Here is a 9984-nt window from a genome sequence, read left to right on the forward strand (position 1 = left end):
GCATTGATCTAATGGACTGGTAATAGATTTTTAGCATTACACGTTTCAGGTTCTTATGTGTGCATAAGTGGTCAGATGTGAATATCTAACAAGATTTGTTCTCTGTCTAAGGAAGGGCATGTACTCGCCTGAAACTGTTGCGGTTTAGGAAAAACTTTTGTAGCTATTTTGAATTCTTCTGTAATAAATCATTTGAATCCTGCAACTTTGAACCTTTTTTTCTCCATGTTTCTTTCTGTCTGCTAATTTAAAGTATGCTATTAACATTTATTACAAGTATTTGCCATTTTGCATAGCAGAGTAGGGAATAGTCAGAGAGGGACCACTTTGATGCAATTCGCCGGGATGAACATGTATTGCAATATATGAGAACCAAAAATCCCTGTTTTAATGCAAATATTTGATAAAAATATGCAAGAATACCAGTGGGTGATTAACCATTTAAAGATTAGAGATTGTTTATTCTTTATGGACCAGACCAATTTACGCAATGTAAATGTGTACCCACTGATTTGCCAATAATTTTGTCATTAATGTTAAGTGACACATATACTGTGAAATTATTTACAGAGCAAGTTGTTTTAAATTAGTGAACACAAAATAATTCATTGTTAATTATGGCCCAGCTAGGGTTTATAATTAGTTCAAGCAGAAGCAGAATACAACCAACTGTGTTAAAACAAAACTGACATTACAGATTTTCTTTCCGGTCCATGCTGAACCGGTCAAATTTCAGTCCTCTCCCAGTCTGAGCTCCACTATATACAGGTCCCTCTCAAAAAATTAGCATATTGTGATAAAGTTCATTATTTTCTGTAATGTACTGATAAACATTAGACTTTCATATATTTTAGATTCATTACACACAACTGAAGTAGCGCAAGCCTTTTATTGTTTTAATATTGATGATTTTGGCATACAGCTCATGAAAAACCAAACTTCCTATCTCAAAAAATTAGCATATCATGAAAAGGTTCTCTAAACGAGCTATTAACCTAATCATCTGAATCAACTAATTAACTCTAAACACCTGCAAAAGATTCCTGAGGCTTTTAAAAACTCCCAGCCTGGTTCATTACTCAAAACCGCAATCATGGGTAAGACTGCCAACCTGACTGCTGTCCAGAAGGCCATCATTGACACCCTCAAGCAAGAGGGTAAGACACAGAAAGTAATTTCTGAACGAATAGGCTGTTCCCAGAGTGCTGTATCAAGGCACCTCAGTGGGAAGTCTGTGGGAAGGAAAAAGTGTGGCAGAAAACGCTGCACAACGAGAAGAGGTGACCGGACCCTGAGGAAGATTGTGGAGAAGGACCGATTCCAGACCTTGGGGGACCTGCGGAAGCAGTGGACTGAGTCTGGAGTAGAAACATCTAGAGCCACCGTGTACAGGCGTGTGCAGGAAATGGGCTACAGGTGCCGCATTCCCCAGGTCAAGCCACTTTTGAACCAGAAACAGCGGCAGAATCGCCTGACCTGGGCTACAGAGAAGCAGCACTGGACTGTTGCTCAGTGGTCCAAAGTACTTTTTTCGGATGAAAGCAAATTTTGCATGTCATTCGGAAATCAAAGTGCCAGAGTCTGGAGGAAGACTGGGGAGAGGGAAATGCCAAAATGCCTGAAGTCCAGTGTCAAGTACCCACAGTCAGTGATGGTCTGGGGTGCCATGTCAGCTGCTGGTGTTGGTCCACTCTGTTTTATCAAGGGCAGGGTCAATGCAGCTAGCTATCAGGAGATTTTGGAGCACTTCATGCTTCCATCTGCTGAAAAGCTTTATGGAGATGAAGATTTCATTTTTCAGCACGACCTGGCACCTGCTCACAGTGCCAAAACCACTGGTAAATGGTTTACTGACCATGGTATTACTGTGCTCAATTGGCCTGCCAACTCTCCTGACCTGAACCCCATAGAGAATCTGTGGGATGTTGTGAAGAGAAAGTTGAGAGACGCAAGACCCAACACTCTGGATGAGCTCAAGGCCGCTATCGAAGCATCCTGGGCCTCCATAACACCTCAGCAGTGCCACAGGCTGATTGCCTCCATGCCACGTCGCATTGAAGCAGTCATTTCTGCAAAAGGATTCCAGACCAAGTATTGAGTGCATAACTGAACATAATTATTTGAAGGTTGACTTTTTTGTATTAAAAACACTTTTTTTTTTATTGGTCGGATGAAATATGCTAATTTTTTGAGATAGGAATTTTGGTTTTTCATGAGCTGCATGCCAAAATCATTAATATTAAAACAATAAAAGGCTTGCACTACTTCAGTTGTGTGTAATGAATCTAAAATATATGAAAGTCTAATGTTTATCAGTACATTACAGAAAATAATGAACTTTATCACAATATGCTAATTTTTTGAGAGGGACCTGTATATTGCCAGAAGAAAAGTGTAATTCAAGTACTTATACTAGATACATTTAAACCCCATAGATTTGAATGGGGCCATGATCCTATACTAGAGTTGTTCAGAATACTGATCAATTCAAATCTAGAATGAGTTACTGTGCAGGCATTGGCAGGATTAGAGACAAATACAGGGTAGAAAATGCATACACAGGCTATTGCTGTCATGAAGAGGTAAGTAAGTACTTATGTTGGGAGGTTCTAAGTTAGATTAGGTTAAAGGGCTAGAGAGGGTTGGGTGTGTTTTTATTTTGATAGCTGAATTGTCCTTTATTTATTAGAAACAAATAATAAACATGATTTCAAAGCCCTAAGGATTTTTTACCCTAATGCATTCTCTGCATTAAAGGTAAAAACCTTCTGTGTCCAGGATCCTCCCCAGCCACCCCTTATACTTACCTGAACCCAATCTTCATCTCCTGCTCTCTCCATCCTCACAGGGCAGATTGATAGCAGCAGTAGCCATTGGCCCCTGCTGCTGTCAATTAAATCCTGTGATGAGGGAGTATTGGGCAGAGCCAAGCCCCACTGTCTGTGTCTATAGGCAGCATGGCTCAGGATCGGCCCGCACCAGTGACCCCAAAAAAAGCGGCTTCCTATGGGGGCACTCACTGCAGAGGAGGTGCCTGGAGCACCAGCAGGGAACCCTAGAAGAGGGTGATTGAGGCTGCTCTGTGCAAAACCATTGCACAAACCAGGTGAGTATAACTGTTTTTATTTAAAAAAAAAATAAATTATATTCATAATCTCTTTAAAGGCAGCTTTACACTTGAAATCTATATGTATCGTTGTAAAAAAAAAAAAAAAAAAGAAATTAACCCTAGTCCAAATCGTTGTAGTTTCTGTTGATAAATACTGCAGATGGCAGTAGTAGCGGAGTAGTTGCAAATTCACGACCACCTAAATATAATTTACTACTTAAAGAGGATATTGTTTTTGAAAAAAAAAAATAACCGTACACAAATGCACAGTAATGAGGAATTAACATTTTCTTGGCCACTGACTATGAAAGCAGTTAATCTTGTAGTAATGTTTCCATTCAGAAAAAATATTGTCTTTCTCTGATCACCCCTGAGAACAGAACTTTTAAAACCTCATTCCAGTATCCGTGGCCATTAACAGGCCAGCCGTTTTTACACAGGAGGATAACAGGGATGCATCTGATAACACTACAGCTATTCCAACCCTGAAAGCCTTTCAGGCTGTGTTTAGGGAATATAATATTTTTAAGGAGCTATTTGAGATAAGACTGTAAACCTCTTTTATGCCAATCTTCAGATGGCATCACTCCAGCACCTGCATTATTCAATGATCCAGCTCAATCCAAATCACTTTATTATATGTACTTTTCTTTCATTCTTCCCATTACACCTACCTATTTTTCCCATCATAACAAAAAAGGTAATAGGACAACTGTAAATGTAGAGATATGGTGCATTAAGAATCTTTTAAAACACTCTTAGATAGGTGTCCATCTTTCAGTTCCTTTACAACAGTGAGGTCAGGTCACTGTCTCTCGAAGGGCTAAAATAATGTGTGGGCTGAACACAGCTGATAGAAGAGCTGAACCACAGTACAGAGCATACTATATATGAATCCTCCATCTCCATCATTAACCCAAGGGCAGCTCAAAGAAACTCAATATGAGGAGCACACAGTTCAGGAACACTGGCAAAAGGTTTAGGTTTCACTGTGTTTGGGTTAGAGTACATGGTCTTCAGCTTGAGAAGCAAGTCAACTGCAATTTGTTTTCAAGTGCTTACAAAGAAAATGTCTTGTATTTGAGATCCTGGAAAAAAACAACAATAAATACAGATGTACCCTGAATCATACACTTCTCAACAAATCAATGTCAAATCATAATATCAAACACTAAATAATCAGTTCAGGAAGATTTAAAAAGACCCTATAGTTTAGAAATTGCCTCAGCCACATTTCCATATCTAAACCAGAGGGGGGTTCATGTCGCCAAAAGGAAAAAAAAAATACATAGACTTTTGGGAGAGATGTGACCGCTATTAATTATTTAAGGTGCCTAAACACATGGGAGAAAATGAGGCCATTTTGGCCATTTGTAGTTGGGTAAGAGACTGTCTCTTTTTCTTTTAGCCTTCCCTGATACCCCATGGGCAAACCCGTTCTGAGGGGATAAAAAATGATCGGTGTAAAATCGATTTTTCTGGCCGACTGCCAGTGACTGGCTGGTACCTACAGTATTTCTATTCCCTTTTCCATGGGTCAAATCATTTGTTGGCTGGATTGTGCATGGCATCTACTGTCTGTAGCAATTTACTTATTAGATGAATTGGTGTAAGCTAGAAATAATTCAAACACAATGTGGGAATTAATATCTGAGTTTACATTTTGATGACCATCGATTCACCTTAAGGGCTCTTGCACACGGGGCGCCCAAACCTGTTCAGCATAACTGCGGTCCTTTTTTCTCCAGCCAGTGTTTGCGGTAAATGTTCTATTATTTGCAAATGTTCATACATTGTACTCATGTTTATGATAGCACTACTGTGTACATGATTACAGTGGCACACAGCCCTTCATGTTATTGGCAGACTTTACGCTGCACCTGGGCTGCCTGGGTGGAGGAATTATGGCTGCAGTTACGCTGAATGGATTCAGGCAGCCTGTGAGTCCTAAAACAGGGTGCACCCATGACACTAGTTTCACAAACCATTATAGTATTTATAATAAGAACGCTCAGCATAAGCTTTGTCCTTTCACATAAGCCTTTTGAATTGGATTTGGATTTATAAAAGAAATATTAGCAATTTGCCCAGTGAACGTGCTTGTACATTTGTTCTTTGCGAATGGGGCCGGAAAAAAATGTTTTTTGACTTTTTCCTGTGCTGGTCGAATGTTTTTTTTTCTTGATTTAAAACAGAAAATATCAAATTTAGCCACTAGATGGCGTCAAGTGTAATAGGAGTTTCCTATGATGCTATTTATATATATATATATATATATATATATATATATATATATATATAAATAAAAAAAAATATATATATATATATACACAGTATATACTGTACATGTGTATATATATATATATATATATATATGTATGTATGTATATATATATATATATATATATATATTCATTCACTAACACACACCCACAAACCATACCCAATCTCTCCAGTTGTTTACTTATACAATAATGCTTTAATCCAGTAACCCTATTATGAGATAACATATTCCAAATTATTGAGCTTCAAAGTATTGATCAAAAAAAAAAAATCTGCAAATACCTCAAGTATATCATTCTATTATCCAACTTGCTTTATTACAATTTTGTTATATGTCACAGGAAATCATATAATTCAATATATAACTATGCTCAGCTATTTGTCTTTATCTAACCTAATTTTCTGCATCTGATCTGATACTTAAATGCTGCATTTCCTTTTAGTTTTAATAAACAAAAATTCTCCCGCATTCAATAAAAAAAAATGGGCAATACGAACTGTTTTAAGTTTGTTACAAACTTTTTTTAAATTTTTTTTGTACAATTGTCCTAAGGTTTATTGCTAGGGGGGGAATACTTATATGAAGAACCTATAACCGTAGTGTTCCTAAGAGCAAACTGTCAGTTTCACGTGACTCTAAAAATTTGCTCAGATTTTCCGACTTGCTCAGGTTTCAGTTTGAGGAGGTAATTTAATTAAGCTGAAGCTGCTGTTCAGCTGGTTATTGGACAAAACCCCCACTGATTTAAGTGAGTGTTTCCGGCTGATAACATCCCATAAAGGCACTTTGATCATTATTAAATTAGTGCTTTAATGTGGAGGAGACACTGCTTTTTCCAATTACACATAACAATAGTAATTGGAATCATTCTTGAAACATGGGGCCTAATGACAGCCCTACATTAGCTGTAGTTTTGATGCAAATGAGGGCTTCTCATGCTGTGTACAAGGATTTGACAGTGTGTCACAGCACCTCCTGTCTTCCATATTAGGATCAATGCACAACAATTTCCTTGTCACATCCAAGAATTGAGTTGGGGCCTCCTGATGAGCTGGGGCAATGAACAGACAATTTCGATGCCTCTTTAACTATGACCTGTCAATTACCCCATTAATTTCTGTGAATGTTAAACAGCCTAGTACTAGACAGTAACAGCGGCTTTCTGTGTTGTTGCCTTTAAAACGTTTGATTTTATTATTCTTGTAACAGATACCTAATTTTCCTGCAAACACTCCTGAACCAAGGGAATAATGAGATGTGCAATTTTAGCATTGTGTGACCATGTAGTTAAATGATATTGAAAACATTTAGTAGTGTTTTACTTGAATATTCCCTAGCCCAGCCTTTTCCTTGTTCAATCATGTTGTTCAATCATTTTTATTGTAGGTATATCAAAAATATACAGTAATGCAAGCGCACCTAGTCTGCCCGCGCAGGGGCTATGACTGGCGACATAGAGGACATAAGTGTACATACACAACGTGTGCGAAGGAGGGAGGGCCTCCTTCCCAAAAAGGCATATCTAAACAAAACATATATGTATTTTGGGGAGAACCCCATAATTGCCAAGGTGGTAGGGACCTTTATGTCAATTTCACAGAAAAAATTGATTTGGCGCCTACTACAATGGTGAATTGACACAGCCTGTTGTGTCCTAGCTGCTTTATGTCCATAACTCCTTAATGGACCTAGCCCAGCCTTTTTCAACCAGCCTGCCCAGGCACCCTGGGGTGCTTTCAGGTTTCTTCAGGGGTGCCTTGACAAGATGCCTAAAAATTGCCCGGAAATTGTATACAACCCAGTGGGTTTATCAAGCTGCATTTTAGTTACACAAAACCACAGGCTTTCATTGTGCACCTTTACAGCCTTCTAGCCACCAGCGTCCTAACAACCAACGATACCATTGGTTGATAAGGAGGAGCTCAGGCTCTTGCACAGCATCTTTGTTTTCCCCCCTCCATCAGCACTGTGGTCATATTAGCTGAGTGATGGATAAGAGAAACATTGGAATACTAGTCAGTACCAGTATGCAAAGGTGTTTTGGCTTTGGAAGAATAAATCACATCTAACATTAGGGGTCCTATGTGTGTGAATGTTGCTTTGTTATGTAAAAATATTAGCTTTTTACATTATATAATTGGGTGCCTCAAGGTTGTGCATAATTTTAAAGGGTGCCTTGACTGAAAAAAGTTAAAAAACACAGGTCTAGCCATGCCAAAGTTTAGTGACACTAAATAATATTCTTATTCTCCAAACATGTTCCACGCACATCCACTACTGGCCTTGTAATCTATTTTTCTGCCTCTCTTTAATGTCCTCTGTGGACTCTCAAACCTCTCCCTTTCCATTTGTTTGGAACGAGCAGTGCACATTAGTTGCAGTCATTACCACAAATTCCATAGTCCATAGTCAATAGGGCCAGGATAAGGGGTGGGCGGAAAGGACGGTTGCCCTGGGCACCATAGGTTTACTGTAGGGATGGGGATGCCTTTCTTCTGTAACAAAACTTGCAGGAGTAGTTACAGCAGCAGTGATTTTGACAAACGAGCGACTGCTGGTCATAGGTTGCCCTAAGCTTGCACATCATAAACAGGTGGGGGCAGTTTGGCATGTTTGCCCTGGGCACTGGATGACCTTGTCCCGGCACTGATAGTTGACCAATGAGCAAATGTCACATACCTGGTAGAGGCCAAAATTATAAGAGGGCTCTGCTTTACACCCCTTTTCCTGTTTGTTCCCTGAGATTGATGAAAGGGTAGGACTGGACATGAAGTGGCATGGGCACCTGTAGTAAGCCCTGGCCAGCAGAAGAATGGGATTTTTCAATGAGGTAGAAGCTGAGGAACAATAGCTTGTGCTGGATGTTGTCACAGGGCCTGCAGAAGTGGGAGCCAGGACAGTGGTCAGACAGGGAGAAGTTGGCTATGGGCAGGCAGCAGAGGTACGCATTTGAAAGACGGGAGCGTTCACAGCCACCTGGCTGAAGTCAGTGTCACACGGGCAGAAGATGGGCCAAAGGGATAAACAAGGTACAGATTGAAGAAGCAAGTCAGAGGTCAGGCGTAGTCAGAAGGCAAACCAGGTACATCACAGAACAAGCAGGATCTGGTCACAGGAGCTGACAACCATGATCAACAATGATCCTGAGTCTTGCAGTGCTTTAAATAGATCACTGGGCACCAAAGTCAATTCAAACATGCAAGTGTAGATGTACAAGCGGCCCTGATTCTTTGCACAGTCCTGTGGATAATTCTTTGTGCATGCGCAGTTCTTTCAGCACGGGCATGAACTCAGTTATACTGACAGCAAGAGAAGAGAGGATGACTTGTTTCTACATACAATGGGACCATAGAGAATGAATGCATGCACGCTCTAACAGGATAGTCAGATCACAGAAGAAAATAAAGGAATCCTAAAGAGACTGAGAACAATAAAAAATAATTTTTTGGAGTTAAGAATACATACTTGATTTTTTTTTTCCATCAAAATAGTTTATTCAAATTTAAGAAGAAGGGGTTTACAAACTTTTGCTCTAAAGAGCGCATGAAAATCTCACATAAGCATTTTGGATAGTAACACTAACACGTACAGAGATGAGACAGGTAAAGGTATCCAAAGCCTGGGACACATATTATGGCCATGTGGGCAACAATTAAAGTGGAGGTAACAGTGCATATGCAGAGGAATGGAGCATGGAGCGTATGTCTATTGGATGTGGGAACACATATTAGTGTACAGCTGCACACTTTTCTGATTATTTTTTGGTTTGTTGCATCAAGCTATATAATTATAGTAGTGCGGTAAGATTAACCTATACATTGAAAATTCAAATATGAAAATTATTTTGTGTTTTTTATTTTTTCAAACAACATTTTGTTAGTAACATTGATGACTAGTAATAGGGAGAAATCAAGCAACTATAGACCAGTGAGTCTGACATCAATAGTAGGCAAATTAATGGAAACCCTATTAAAGGATAGGATTGTGGAACATCTTAAATCCCATGGATTGCAAGACCAGTGAGTCTGACATCAATAGTAGGCAAATTAATGGAAACCCTATTAAAGGATAGGATTGTGGAACATCTTAAATCCCATGGATTGCAAGATGAAAAACAACATGGGTTTACTTCAGGGAGATCATGTCAAACAAATCTTATAGATTTTTTTGACTGGGTGACTAAAATAATAGACGGTGGAGGTGCAGTAGACATTGCATATCTAGATTTTAGTAAGGCTTTTGACACTGTCCCACATAGAAGACTTATCAATAAACTGCAGTCATTGAGCATGGACTCCCATATTGTTGAGTGGATTAGGCAGTGGCTGAGTGACAGACAACAGAGGGTTGTAGTCAATGGAGAACATTCAGAACAAGGTCATGTTACCAGTGGGGTACCTCAGGGATCTGTACTGGGACCAATTTTGTTTAATATCTTCATAAGTGATATTGCAAAAGGCCTCGATGGTAAGGTTTGTCTTTTTGCTGATGACACAAAGATATGTAACAGGGTTGATGTTCCTGGAGGGAAACGCCAAATGGAAAAGGATTTAGGAAAACTAGACGAATGGTCAGAACTCTGGCAACTGAA

This window comes from Pelophylax lessonae (genome assembly GCF_965119305.1).
Source record: "Pelophylax lessonae genome assembly, chromosome: 2".
Taxonomy (NCBI): Eukaryota; Metazoa; Chordata; class Amphibia; order Anura; family Ranidae; genus Pelophylax; species Pelophylax lessonae.